The 15,711-nt window shown below is 44.5% G+C and overlaps 1 protein-coding gene across 3 annotated transcripts in view; it reads left to right on the forward strand.

Moving 5' to 3' along the window:
- LOC119656197 (protein sprint) overlaps positions 1-15,711 on the forward strand; it is a 586,096-nt gene that overhangs the window by 163,444 nt on the left and 406,941 nt on the right. The gene's annotated exons all lie outside the window — the stretch shown is intronic.

A 15,711-nucleotide genomic window follows, 5' to 3' on the forward strand; every position in this document is an offset into this window, starting at 1 on the left:
GTCGGAATCTCATTTCATGTGACAGCCCGGAAAAGGAATGTTTTCTTAAGATTGTCTGAAGCACAGGTATTTGTATACACAAGCGCCTGAGGAAGCCACACTCACAGTAGTGCTCGCTTTAGTGCATCTTTCCTTTTATCAATTTTAAAAAGATTTTCCCATCAATGGGACTCGTCGCCGCTTCTGGCAAATAATATCATCATTTGTGGGGATTTATTTTAGGGGTTGCAATTTAACGAGAATTTCAATTTGAAATATCTTTGAATTTATTGAATTTTTACGGTCGATAAGGGAAGTAGCTTCGGGGTCGAAATAATAAGGCAAGAGACAGATGGAGATTGGATTAATTTAATGAAAATAAAATATTGGCTTTGAGCCAGCTCGTTGTGAATCAGGAGGGGATGAACTCATATTTTATCATCTGCCAATTTTCAATTGAGAGCAAAGATTGGTATTCATTTTCGAGAATGGCTGTTTGTTGAAAAATCCAAAGATTGAGATAAAATTGAAGGAATTTCTTGATATCTCGTCTCACGGTACCCTGTTGAGCTCTTTTTCGGGGTCGTCAAATAAAAATAAATGAAATACCAACAGAGTAAACATTCTTCAATATATCGCTGAAAGTACTTGCTCCATTTTAAAATCAATTAGCAATTTATTCCACTAATAAGTTGACTTCTCATTCGTTTGTTAGCACGAAGGGACAAGGTCATACTTAGCGCAGAAGTGCAGACATCGTAATAGAAAAGGAATTAATTACTTTCTCCTCGCGGAGCCTAAGTATATAGTTAACCAAAAGTATATTTTTTGTAAGTAGGTGGAAATCTTCAAAAGACTCTGGCCTGGGCGCGACAGAGATGACAAATGCAGCCTTAGACAGTTCTGAAGGCAGAACACACTCTTAGAGTTGTCCTGCTATAGACCGCACTCAGTTTATGAGCATTACATAATGTGCGAAATACCTTTACCCAAATAGGGGTGAAAATCCTGGGAGTTTAACATGAGTACCTACCGTGTAGGCATAATCCCACGGTCCTCCTCAAACACGGCTTGATTTTGGGACGACAATCAGAGCCCCGCCATGACTAGCATAGCGGTACTGGGTACAGGCTCAGCATCTAACACCTCTGCCGCAACTAAGGGGTACGGCACCCGAGTTGTACAGTGCAACTCCACGCTTGATCTCTGAAGAGCTCTGCCCGCGATGTAGGCATAACCACAACCACCATGGACGCAAATAACCGGGCCGAGAACACATCCTCCAGGAAGTATGATCTCAGAGGGCCATCCCGGTTCCCATTGTACCAGATAACCTCCGGTGAGGCTTCGTGGCAGAGCCACTTCAGATGAGTCCCTTGCAGATTCGGGTCTGGTCGCCCTCCTCGAGTACGTGGGAACGGAACTCCCCAACCGGTTAACTGGAATCAGCCCGAAGCGACCCAAATAGGGATGGCATAAAGCAAGATCGAGCTCACCAGCCTGGCAATAAGAAGTCCGTGGCCGTCCCACGTTCGCCATTATCCTCGCCAGGGTCATACTACCCCCCCCCCCCTTATTTGTGACAAACATTCCACGTGTTGTTTAAAACTTAGCTTCGTGATGATATTACTCCCAAGTATTTGATAGTCGGCTTGGAAGTGATGATGTGATTCCCGACTCTAAGTCGAGCTTTGTGATGACGACCGCTTCCGTTTTTTCCTAGCCAACTGCCAGTCCAGCGCCCTCAAACCAAGCCTTAACAGTGCTGATTACTTCGCAAGAGTATAACTCAGCATCTGTTAGATGCTTTGCGACTGTAACCAATGCTATATCACCGTCGTAACCCGCGACCGTGGTCCCTTACGGAACCGGAAGGTTACGTACGTCATTGTATATGATGTTCCATAGTAGTGGGCCCAGTATGGAGCCCTTTGAAACACCTGCGGAGATAGCGTACTCCTTGGATCCATCATCGGTTTTATGTCCATTCTGCACTGAGGGCATTGAGCAGTCCTTTGATCACCTCGAAAATCGTTCAAGAATGCAGAAACCGTTCAAACTCTATGTCTAGATTCAATACAGTGGAACTACTCTGGGTACCTGGTCACTGTGACATAGAGGGAAATGAAATCTCGGACGCTTTAGCGAAAGAGGAGTCAATCTCCCGTATGCCGGGACCGGAGCCAGCAATTGGGGTATCAGTAGCATTGGCTAAATCTGTTTTCAAAAACTGGGAACAAGTTTCCCATAATCACAGGTGGCAGAGCCTAAATGCTGCTCGACACACCAAACTTTTCATGCCAGAACCCAACATACGTACCGCAAAGTTTATCCTGTCGAAAAGCAGGAGGACTTGCAGGTGTATTGTGGGCATTCTGACAGGCCATAATTCAGTAGCTGGGCATATGTTCAGAATAGGAATTACCGAAGATGATACGTGTCCCTCCTGTAATGAGGAAGCGGAATCCACGGAGCATTTCCTATGTGAATAGACGCATCAGGCATCAGATCTTTTGTTCTGATGTTCTCAAATTGCGACGGGTAGCATCACATCCACTAAAGGAAATCTTGCGATACGTTAATGAATCCGGAATATTCCGTTAGACGGGGTGGCGAGTACAATGGGCCAACACGGCCTGAGTGCTCAGAAGCTGTAGCTTCTCCCCCACCATACACAGACACACACACATGTCCATTCTCGCAGGTAATTATCGACAACAGCTGCGAGATAGGGGGAAGCACCAATCGTCGCCAGGCACTTTCGTATAAGGTTCCAATTGACCGAATTAAATGCATTCCTCACGTCCAGGGTCACCACCATGCAATATTTGCTGGTGATACCCCTTCCGTGAATTGCATTTTCAGCCAAGCCAGTAACCATTTTGATAGCACCAATTGTTGATCTGGCTTTACCGAACTCAAACTGCCGAACTGAAAGGCCTTGACTTTAGACGATCGGGAGTAATCTGTTGTAAATTACCCGCTCCAACGTTTTCCCATAGTGTCTAGAAGACATATGGCTCTCTAGGAGGATGGTCCACCTGGAGGCTTACCAGTCTTAGGCAATAGTATAATACCTGCTTCTGTCATTTCCGTGCTCAAGGGAACATCTCCTCGGACATGCACGTTTCGAACTATTAAGCCAACAAGTCCGGTCTGAATTTTACGGCGAGCTCGAAGGCTCTGTTCGGTATGCCATATAGGCTTGGAACTTTGTTATCACCTATTCTGCTGCAGATTCTCAACAGGTCGTCCATGGTTACTGCAGGAATTGTCGTTACATTCAGAGATCTGTGAAATGCGCTTTCCCCTCTCTTTCTGGGGGAATACCCCTAGATGATTGTTAGCAAGGGAGTGGGGCACGTGATCTGCGGGGATGACCGAGCTCTGAACCGTCTCATCACAATTCGATAGGCGCTGCCCCAGGATTCATTTCGAAGCAGAACTCCTTAAATCATTCCCTCTTGCTCCGCTGGACGGCAAACTTGTAAACGTGCTTCTTTTGTCCATAATCACTCCTACCTATCGCCCTCTGAGTTGTTCATCTGGCTCGGTTGCAGGCTGAGTGAAGGCTGGCCAATGCACTATTCCACCAGTAATTGGGTCTTATATTGGGGAATGAGCACCTCCTAGACAACCAAAAAGTGTCTGCTCCGCTCCGCGAAGCGCAATTAACATTGCTATGCGCCATTTTGATGCAACAGTTCCTAAGTTCGAAACCGTTGCAAGGACGAAGAAGTAAAATATGGCAGGGTCTAGATTTTAGAGGTAACCCGTGGAGTTTACAAAGGATAAAAACCTCTTATGCTACATTCAGAGATTTCACTGAAGTAACTTAATCTGGAGATGGCTTCATCTTCCTCACCCCAGCTTCGGCCTCTAAAAATTTACATGTAGCTGCCTCATAATTTTCCACGCCCGAGTTTTCTCGTAGGAAGGCTAAATTTTCATCTATGTAGGGCTGGTAATGAAGATGCGCCATCTGGAGTCAGCTACTTAGAATCATTATGGCGCTTAGAAGTCGGATCATATCTTATTTACCGACAAACCCTCCCGTATCACCAGATCTCCGAGTGGAAAACGCTCGCATACCCTGGCAGACTGCAAGATTCAGATATGTTACTTGCATCCTAGAAACTTCCCGTTGAAATTTCAGAGCTGTTTTTTGAAACCACTAGCATAAAATACAGACACCCGCTCCAGTGGGTAATCCCGTGGCGAAATTTCTCCTGAAGACTTACCTACCTGTATCGTAGTCTTTTCGAAACATCCAAAGCCCTCTCGGTAGCAGATCCAGAATGGCCGTCAAGCCTCGTTTTCTAGTATCGTAGATCAAGGTAACTGACAGCGTTGTACGATACAATATATCGAATATAGAGGTCGATTAGAAGGAGGTACAGGAATACGTTAAGAGTTTGTGTTGGCCAAAACTACATGGCCACTACATAGTAGTGGCCACACAGATGGTTCTTTAAATGCTTCTAGGTCTGGTAAAATAGTACTTCCTTCTTAGCGCAGGACATAACAAAACAGCACCAGAAGTGAGGATCAGACGAATTGATTCCCTAGACATCTATAGAACCATTTTCAGACAAGCTCACATTTATTCCTTTACGACTTTACGACATTGCGTTGTCCGCAATGCAATTGTCACCCCTCCTTCATATCCACTACCACGTTTCAAGTTCCTCGTTCTGGAGTAGTAGCAGGCCAGCATACTCCGATCATACGTCGCAGACAAGTGTTCATGATGGTTTGGAGCTTTGGAGTGACAGTGGTGGTCATTTCCCATATGCTACCCCCATGAGGCAAAACAAGAAGAACATTAGCACAGAGCAGCCTCAACTTGATCCTAGTATTGGGATAACTAAAAATAACAGATTCTCTACAAGGGAGTCAATGCGCCGAACGACATCAAGTTCGATACCACCGCTGACAGAAATCACGCTTCCTAGACATACAAACTGATAGAAAATCTGCATGTCCAGTAGTGCAGATAGGGACAGTGCAATGACCCATCAGTCTAAGAACCTTAATTTTGTTTATGTTTATCTTCAGTTCAACTCTACTGGCCTCTTTTTCTAATTCCAGAACCATTTGACCAGGGTCTATGATCAAGTGAAAGACCAAGCAGATGTTATTAGCGTAGTTGAGGATGGCATATGCCATCATATCCAGATTTGATAATCGCTATTAGTTTTTCCATCATACCGCTCCTGTACAGAGGCCGTCAGCTACACTCCCTGACATTCCTATCACCCATCACAATCACAATGTCAGCTTTAAGAAGCCTCCCCCTGAACTGCGTGTTAGTACTCAAAAAAAGCATCTTTCTCGGAAGTTCTCCTTAATCTGGACTGGAATCTAGCGGTCAAAAGCCTGCCAATAACCGGATCCCAAATCAAGAAAACGCGCCTTGCGGTAGTCATGAGAGCCTCATTTCCCTTCTTCACCCAGATAGAAAAACTGCTTTGTGTTTGACTATAGCTTTGCGCAGCCTGGATGTTTCCGTGGTTTCATTTTGCTTCCCTGATAGAGTTACTACACAGTTTGTTACTACAGTTTGTTTCGCTTCGTTGAAGAGTTCTCATTTTGACTAGGTTCCTGCTCTACTAGGCTACATCCCTTGATAACCTAACTGCGGGGCAGCCGGCCTCAAATGCTAATAACGGCTTTGTAGCCTACCTCTAGCTAGAGGTGGGCAATCGCAAAGAAGGTAATTGTGGGTTTCTCCCTCCTCACCGCACCTCCGGCAATGCGAATTGTAGGGTATGCAGAGTTTAGTGACATAGCCTCTAGTAGGCCAGTGCTCCGTGCGAACTGCTGTAATCTTGTACGCATTTGCACGCAGCTGAAACACGTGCTCTTGCGATCGTTTCTTGTTATTAGCGGCCAAATCTTTCATGACTTGGGGGAGGCGGTGCGCCTTCGCCATCTGAAGTTAGTGACTAACAGGTCGACTTTGAGCATACCCGCGCATTCCGTGACTGTTCCACCAGCGTGTCGCTACTAAGTACAAGGCTTTAAGGGGGCAAACCGCATTAGAAGGTTTTGAGAGTCGACTTTTTTTGCTATTGTACAGATCGTTAGCCTAGCTATCCCAGAATACGGTGCTGAAATTTGAAAGCGAAATTCGTGACCCTTTAGATTTTAAAGGGGTTGAAGTGAGCGATTATTGGATACAGACTCAGGGTCTACCGCCCAGGAATTAGTAGCTTTATGTCATTACGAAATCTAGTAGCGTTATGTAAACAGTGTATGCAGACTGAACTGTATTTTGTTCGTAATTAAGAGTGATAAGTGATATGAAAAGATCCGAAAGGGGATTTACTCTGTTCTGGTTGGAAAGTCCTCAGCAAAGTTCCTTTTGGAACTCAGCTTGCGTGTGGCGTAGCCCATAGGGGATGCCCAGAATTCTCGAGGTACTTCGTCTCGGATATTATTATGGCCATAGGGCCCCGCTGCCCGATATCCGGGCTCACGCAATCTAACCGCACTGCACCCTACAGCGTGAAGGTCCTGGCGGAGGAGAGTTGGAAGTGCAGTGAGAGCATCTGCCGGGTATGACTACCGAGCTCCAGTAGTATCTGCGCACGCGAGTCCTATTAAGTTGCGTTCCATTTTTACTCAGCACCAGAATAGAACCGTATGTTAGAGTGGAGCCGTAATTCGCTGGCTTTGTGCACCCAGGGTACCATCCCTGGCCCTGGCCCTGAGAAATATTGTGATGCTTCGAACGGCTCTAGAATTCTTAGCCTTCCAGTGAGGCAACATATATATGTTAATTTTCGTGTAAGAATGATGCAAGCTCTTGGTTTCCCACAAGAGAAATCGCAAATTACCTGCATGCTCCCTCTTTGCAGATTACAAATCTGCCCCCGGTGCAACCAGGGTTCTTGCACTAGCAGATCTAATGTTATCTTTGGACATTGCCCTTGCAATTACTGCAAATGCAGTTTTTGCTTTATGGACATTTACCTTAGCGACCTAGTTTACTCCTTCTCCGATATGGCACTTCATTGCACCTTGGTATCCACATTAGGCCCCAGAAGCTCTAGATCTAGGTCGTCCAGTTTCTTCTCTTTTGTGGGCAGCAGATTCAGTTCCCTTGGCGGATCTCGGTGAACATTCTACCTGATGGCACTGGAATGCTGTCAAACCTGTAACTCATGAGCTTCCCCGCCTCAATAGTTTTGGAGAGGTGAACCGTCACCATGTGTGTCCCTTATCTATCACTCCATGCACATGTTAATATTTTTGTTCTTTTCCAGCCTGGCATTTTGCTTACTATAGACCTAAACAAGTCCTCCGTGTCCTCCGTCGCGCAGTACAAGATCTGGTCGAAAGCGTATGCCAGTACACACAGTCCATCTCGGGCACATCTGCGTAATGATAATGTTTTCGATGACTTTCTCTTCTTCACAAGTGAGTATTTACTCAGGAAAAACTTTCGGCAGTATAGCCAATCAAATGTCCTTCATAGCATTATCATAGCTAACACTGCTGACTTATCCGAGATTATATTCCGCTTGGGTTCGAATTTGGGTTTCTTGGGAGTATACCCCTCTTGTGGGCTAATCTTCACTGCTACTGTCTTCCCCTATTCCCAGGCCTCAAATCCACTGTACATCTACCTTAAAGAAAAGAAAACTGGATTTATCCCATAATATCCCATAAGTGTGGTAGACGTCACACTTTTACTGAGAAAGTTATAATATGTCAAAATTGCCTATTTGGCGTAAATCTACTTCAGCTAAGAACTCATACGAACAATGTCAGCATGACATTGTCAGCATGACATGTTCGCCCGATCATAAAAAAATGCACAAAACCTTTCATACCTGAGATTTTAGGCCTCCGAATTTTGACTTGCTTTTTTACTTATGTAACCTTTGACCTTCTCATGCTACATGGACTACCTTTTCATGCAAAATGTCCTACTTTTTAAGGTTTTGTGTAAAAACAAAACCTTATTAAAATCGGTTTACCGTCTGTCTGTCTGTCCGTCACACGCATTTTTCTCGGAGACGGTTATAGCGATTGACACCAAATTTGGTAGAAAGGTGGGAACTGTGAACGCTGTCACATACAGTGAGTTACATCCTTTTACGTTGAATTTAAGGGGGGCTCTCATACATGCAAAAGGGGGGTGTAAAATTTTTTTTCATCAAATATAGCCATGTGGGGTATCAAATTAAAGGTCTCGATTAGTACTTTTCGAAGCCGGTCTTAGTTTTGACATTTGTTATAAATGTGGGGAGTGCGAGGGGTTGAAAGTGATCATTTCTTTAAGGGGGCCATTCTCAGAAACTACCAAACCGAAAAATCTAAAAAAAATCAAGAGGCTGCCACTATATGGTGCCTTGGCTCCGAAATACCTTTCATACCGATATCCGTTCAAAGAAAGTTAATAATAGTATGTTACTATAATTTTTTGTAATTGGCCAGAAAATTCATCCTAGCGGCACGAAATTCTGCAGTGATGTAGGCTATAATGTAGAGCATGATCATACCAAGTTTGATGGAAATCGCACTATTACTAACAAATTTATAATATGTCGAAGTTGTTGCTCTTTGAAAATTGAAGACTATCAATGTCAATATCACCCGAAAGTGGACATATGCATATATTACGTGCTACGTACTAAGAAATACACAAAACCTTTCGTACCTGAAGCGTCCAGCTTCCGGTTTCCCGACTTGTTTTGGTTCTCGTAGGACTAGAAACTTTATAGTTTCAAAACAAACCAGTCACTTCCCTAGCAAGGGTAACGTCCTCAATCTCCTCTCCTTCTTCATTCGAATAGATGCTGCTAGTTTTGGAGAAGCTTTCAATAACCTCAAATAGCTTTTAACCTATTAAGTCAAAGTGCTGACATTCTTAAAAATAACAAATAAAATTTGAAGTCCATGGATCAGAACTTTCTGGTACTAGTTGTTTTCAGTACCATGGTCTAAGAGGGTGTCGTTTCAAAGTATTCGTTACGTTAGTATTGTTACGCCCTTTTTACTGTAGAGTGATTTTAACCGGACTAGCATTCGGAATCTTGCTTTCAATGTTAGAGGTCATTTATAACAACAAATTCCAGCTTTCCCCAGCCAGCATAAGAAAAAAATAATTTACGTCCTTGTGTTATGCATACATTGCATCTATCAAACCACATCGGCAGCCAATGTTTGATTTTTGACCAGTAATCCGACTCCGTATATTCTCACATTCATTACGCCCACCTTATCTTAAACCTTAACGGCCTTTCACACCTTCCCATCGCTTTTTGTTCAGAAGCTCATAGCAAACGAGAAACAACACTAGATAAAAGATATCTGTTGCAATTTAGGTGTATAATTTGAATTTTTAATTATGCAGATAAACGCGTTAAGTTACTTCATTACAAAGGCCCAATGAAGGTATCGAAGCCACTGAACATAACTCTTCGCCACGAAAAGTGAAAGAAACATTAAATACTATTAAAAGACGATAAACGATAAAATAGTGAAAAAACAAGTTTTCAATTTCCTACCGCTGCCACAAGAAGCCATGAGTATCTACTGCTCATACAAAACATACCCATAAAAGGGCCATCAGGTTAATCCGACACTGACCCGAATAGCAGCAGCGCTAGCACTAGATGGATGATGATGGGTTCCATCTGAATTGCTGACCAATTCTCAAGCGGCACTAGGAATTTATGTTCAAACCTCTTATAAGTCAATTTAGTATAGGCTTTTAGATACAAGTACCTAGATGCTTACATGCGCCGGGTAATCGATACACGATGATGAGAATCTGAAGTATCTCTGAAGGGCTCCCTAGCCAGTATCTTTTTCTGATTGCTTGTCTACGAACTGAAGAGTGTAAAAACAAACTTTTGAAATTGGATTTCGATACAATAACAAGATAGGGTAGACATGACCTTCAACGTATGTACGAGGTTGTTATACAGCAAATGTATCTGGAAGGGGACCTTTACGTTCAATCACCTATTAGCCAAGGTGCGGGCTATAAATGGCTTGACAATGTAATGAAACCTTTTCCATACTAAACGGTAGATATTACATTATGAAATAACATAATAACTTCCCGGCTTTAATGTAGAAGTATTGTTTTTAGAAACATGTAAAAGGCTTGCGCGGAATTATGTAAAGGGGTAGTCTTATGTGTATTATTTGAAAAGATACTTTCAGTGAGGCGGGAATTTCACGACACTTGGCTTAGAAAGGTTTTTTAAATGGATTTTTATATATCTTATTTGTTCAACTTACGTTCAATATTCAGCCAGAAACCTACCAAGTACTGCCCAAGCTGCAAGGGCACCAGACAGAACAGTATATCGACGACTTGATGCTATTGGTTATCAGAGATGTTTCTTTCCACTATCAGCGAGATTGTGAAGGGCGTGTTGAGCAAGATCTGCCGGGGGGCTGCAAGATGCCAATCCAACTAAAGTGGAGGTAATACTATTCAGCATCATGAAAAGGATTCCTGGACAAGGACCTCCTGGATTTTCCTCCAAAGTAAAATATCTGGGCGTAACCCTCGTGCTTGCCTGGAAGACGGCTTTGGTAAGAGGAACTTCAAAAGGAGAGGTGGCGGTGGTAGTTCCAACCAGAACTGTCTGAAAGATCGGCAATGTGTTGTGGGGTTACGATAGAGTACTCTTTAACGAGGGATCAAATATAGTTTGTGGAATCGAATCGAGAATATTTTCGGATACGGCTGAACATGTTCTCAGAGTTGATATCCTCGAAATTGATGGAGCAGTCCGGAAATGTGAGTCCTTGAGGGTTTAACGTGAGCACCTGTCTGGACGACTTAATCCCACGATCTTCTTAAGACACGGATTGATTTTGTGACCACAATCAGAGCCCCACTGAGAGAAGCAACAACGGTACCAGTCTATACCAAGTGCATGGCTTAGCATTCATCCTGGTTGATCCAAGACCTACCTAAATCTCTACCGAACTAAGGAGTACGGCACCTGTGTTGAAACGCAACACCACGCCGAGGCCCCAAGGTCTCTTCTTGCTTGAGCATTACCAACAACCCCCATCAAGCTCCCACTAGGGAGCCAACCGCAAATAACCGAGCTGTACTCACATACAACGGGAGTTCACCCGAAGTATGAGAGTCCAGGGGCTATCCCATGGTACCAGTATACCCCTGGTGAGGTTTCGTGACCAATTTGCCACTTCAGATGAGTCCCCGTGCAGACTCTGATCGCCCTGATTAGGCCTTTGGAACATTCGCCTACTGAATCACGGCCGGCAAGCCGAAGTGAGTCCTCCCGGTGCCACCACTATGGAGGTTCTCCTCGGCCACTTGGTTTTGGTTTGGCCGACAGGGTTGCCGCCCCGTCTTCCTCACCGCCACCCATGAGCATTAGTGCCACGATGTACTGAACGGCCTGCGCGACACGCTCAACGTTACCCACCTTGGGCTCCCTTGTCAAAAAAAGGGAAATGAGCAGGCTAGCGGTCTGGCCATGCGAAGCCCCGCTGTTGACAGCCCATAAAACTATACATTTTTCCGAAAAACCAGTGATCAGGAGAGTCCGAGAAAAATATATTCTAATAGCCGTGAATATATTTTGCAGTGTATGATATTTAAACCTTTTCATAAAGGGAGAAAAACGACTTGCGATTGTGCCTGATGAATACCACTGCCTTATATAGCATATGAAGCAGCTCCTGAAGACAACAAGGCAAGTGGAAGTTGGTGGAGGACAATAAGCCAGATGCTGCAGCAATCACTTCGTCACTTCGGGGGTCATAATTGGAGGAGTATTTTCTAGTCGTAGAAACGAAATATAGTCGGCGCGCCTTCGAAATCATTCTGTGCGAAAACTGTAACATAGACGCCCGTAAATATTTTGAAAATGGCATACTTATGATAGCATGAAACGTCACAAAAGTCAGTGATCTAGAACATGAGAGTCAGTCCAAGGTCCAAACCACCAAGTTCGACTACTTGCTAAGAACTGCTTTCTTTCCCATCGGGAAGAGGACTTACGTTATGCGACCATAAATGTGGAAAAGATAGCACTGGTATATGGAATGAATCATAAGAGGATAAGTGGCGAAAGGTGAGTCAAATGTCGGTGTTTCTATTGCTTTGAAGGAGTAGCAGGTTGGGTAGGTAGGTATCAGTGGCCGCTTCCAGGAGCCCAATTAGCGCTATGGTGCGCCATTTTAATGCCACAAACTCCTAAGACCATGACTGTAGTGAGAAGAGCAAGGATTCAGAGGTCAGGCGACACAAATCTTCAGCAATTAGTAGCTCTCCAATCCTCCAACTAGACATCTCTCGGAGGTCCGCAAAGAATGGTTTGCTTAGCCTCCGTAGCCTGGCTTTAGCTAGAGCTTGGCGATCGCAAAGGAAACGCCTGAGAGTTTTTCCTCTTCTGCAAATTGTAAGGTATGTCTTTTAAGAAAGGATGGGCAGATTCACTGATGCCTTCAATGTTCTGGCAATACCCCACCCAGAAGTGCCTCTTGACAGTCTTGATGGCAGTCTTTCAGGCAGTCCTTGTGTTCTACTACTAATATTTGTGCCTGTAGCAGATGTTAAAAATCTCCCAAGTTAGCTTCCTGAGGCTGGAGAGATCTTCATTTCACCACGGTGGCAACGTCTTCTTGCTGTATTTAGCATTGCGCGAGACTTTCATGGTAGTTTCGAGTGCACTTTCCAAAGCCCTGACCTTCGACTCCAGTTCGTATGTCGTGTCAATGTTACCAATTTGCGCACCATAGAGTTTATTTTTGATAACTTGACCAAACCCTTTGTCTTCTAGACTAAGAGGTATCCAACTATGATCTCAGAAGGATCTCGGATCAGACAATCTCCAGTTCTCCATCTCAAGAACCCCAATATTGGTTAGTAGAGTGATATCAATAATCTCCTCCTGCCAACCGTCGCAGTTCTCTGAGTTGCGAAAACGGAAGATTGGTGTACTGCACCTGCTACACATGGACATATTTTTTGTTGATAAAAAGTCAAGGAATGATTGATTTCCGAACTGCCCCAAATAGTGTGCTTTGCATTGGCGTCGCAACCAATCAACAGGTTGACTTCCTTGCTGTTATGGTGGACGCCAAACGTTGATGGAACTAACAGGTCGTGAGACATGTAAGCCGAGAAAATATATCCGTTCTCCGTTCCGCATGCTCCAGTTTTACCTTGACTAGGTTGGTGAAACTCAAGCCCGGACACAAAAAAGCGTGAAGGCTTTTCATCGGGAGGACATATGCTGGAGTAAATTATACTGTTTACTTTGGAGACCTTTTATGGTTTGTTAGCCTCCGATGCAGGGCTCTTGCATTATAGCGACGTCGATGCCTTCGCTTTGGAGGAAGACCAACAGATTGGTCCCCACATGCTATAACGTGGAACCCACAGACCACCTGAGACAAATCGAAGCAAGAGATGAATCTCGTTTCTTCGTCCTTGTCGTTCGGGAGATGGTCGATAAACATCTCGGACAGCCTGACCTCAACACTGATCCACACCTCCGCCATCCGCCAACGCCATACGTAAGTAATTCCTGGCCACGCCGCTGGATGGTTTCGCAATTCGGGGCTCGTCGGCCGGGTTCGCTTCTTTTCATCATTCAGCCCAGCTACCAAGGTAAGGGTCTTATTTGAAACTGAAGGTGCCCAATGTATTCGGAGTTCGCATACTAAAGGCCAAGCTCCCTATTTACCATGCAGTCGTAGGCGTATGCTCCTGTTAACACCTTCTCCAGGGCAGAAAGAACGATTCCTGGGCTTTGACTCATCCCTCCGAATCTGCTTGCTCCTAAAACATGGCCAACAGGCAAGCAGATCAGTTGGATGAGCCCACCGCTAGCCCGGCCATACACACTCTTGGCCCGTCCGAAGACGGTTTCCAGCGGCCACCATCACTAGGAGGTATATACATAACCAAAAACTGATAAGAATAGCGAACAGGCATGTTTGACGTACTGTATCCCAACAAGGCAGTAGAGAAGGTATTTTTTTGTATGATGGCATGAGCATTAGAAAAGATATACATACACACACGACAACAAAATGGGGACATGCCAGGTGTATTTCGCATCTTGTTCATTACAACGTGGGTCTTTAACTCAAGGCGAGCCTGCCTATAGTAATCCCGTGTGCTTTCCATATGACCTTCTGAAAGCTACTTCGGAGATCGCTCTGCCCCTTGCCCTTTGGCAGTGTCACCTAGTTCAATTTTCTCATTCCACCAGTAGTTTAATTGCCTGCGGCAGTGTAATACGCCGTCGCGGCATAATAGTATCACATGCCAGAGCTATATAGTGGCATAGATAATGCACCTTCTCTATGACCGATTTTTTTATGGTCAGAGCCTTCTTATAGAGCCGGCAGTAATATCTTCTCCTCAAAGACCCTGTAGGCCAGCCAAACATCTTGGTTTTCTTACTTCCACTGCATCTTTGTTGCCACTTCTACCGTGTCCAATATTAAGAAAAATGGTCACTGCAGGTATAGAGTCCGCACAGCTGCCTGAATACTCTCGTCATCAACGAAGTGTTGTCGTATGTGAAGTTGACAATTGCTCTACCTCTGAAGGTGGGCACTTATCCACCCTTAGTCAAGTATAATGTCCAATTTCGGAAAAATTTCTCGTGTTATGGCACAGGGAGGAGCGTAGCAATTGCTACGTGTTATGCCCTTACAAAACAGTTGTTTCCCATATGCCTACATTGCGGCCTATTTTTCAACTAAATTGCACTCTGATCATTTCGTTACAATTCAGCCATTACCACCACGTCTATGTTCGACTTTCAAATGGTTTGTGAGAGCACGTCTGGAGTGGGTTCGCTTTTTTGGTAATCATTTTTATTGATTTTCAATTTTTGCAGTTTTGCAGGTTCGAGAGAAATTAACAATTTTCATAGGTACTTTCGCCTACTCAGCTTTATTCGGTAATTTTTTCTCCTTGCCGGTACCGCTTTATCACCTACCTTCCCTAATCTTGAGGTAAGAGGTGACCCTCGTTTCTGGTTTTTCTTCTCGGGCGCCATAATATAGGAGGATTTAATCCTCCTAATCACTGCAATTAATAAAGAAACACTGTTCCGGTTTGCTTCAATCCTGCTGTTGGCCCGCGACCTAGCCGTTTCCCTTTCCGCATCCCATAACATATCCTGACTGTTGCGGGGCAATGCTCCAGATGCTGGCCCTGCGTGCTGCGTGTAGCGAATCCGCCGAGCGTTCCCTTATCTATACAGGGCGATGCGCCTGATCAGAAATTTTACAAGTCCACGCAATCCTTATGATCTATGCTTTACATTTCCTGAGTGCGCTTTACTTTTCCTACTAGTCAATCAGACAGGGCCTTCAAGGCAATCATCTAAACTGGGGGGTATTACCTGTTTCTGGTGGAAGTGGAATCTCCGGGAGCTATATGTCATCGTACACGGTCCGCTGAAATGTGCTTCAGCCTCCTCCAGGATTTTCCGCCTAATGCCCTTACCGCGACCCACTTGTCGACCATCTAAGGAGAATGCACAGCATAGAACAGCCAGCAATGCAATTGCCGCTGCTTCCTTAATGTGTTACCTATTCATTGCCACTTCCGCCTTCCGATCACATCATCTATGGGCACCTGACCTTTGCGCCGACCAACTTTTTCCTTCGTAATAGTATCAAGCCATTTTACCAATATAATACGTTACAGGCAAGTGTCCACGAAGGTTTGGAACTTTTGAGTGACAATGCTGAGCA

This window comes from Hermetia illucens, chromosome 4 (genome assembly GCF_905115235.1).
Source record: "Hermetia illucens chromosome 4, iHerIll2.2.curated.20191125, whole genome shotgun sequence".
Classification (NCBI taxonomy): Eukaryota; Metazoa; Arthropoda; class Insecta; order Diptera; family Stratiomyidae; genus Hermetia; species Hermetia illucens.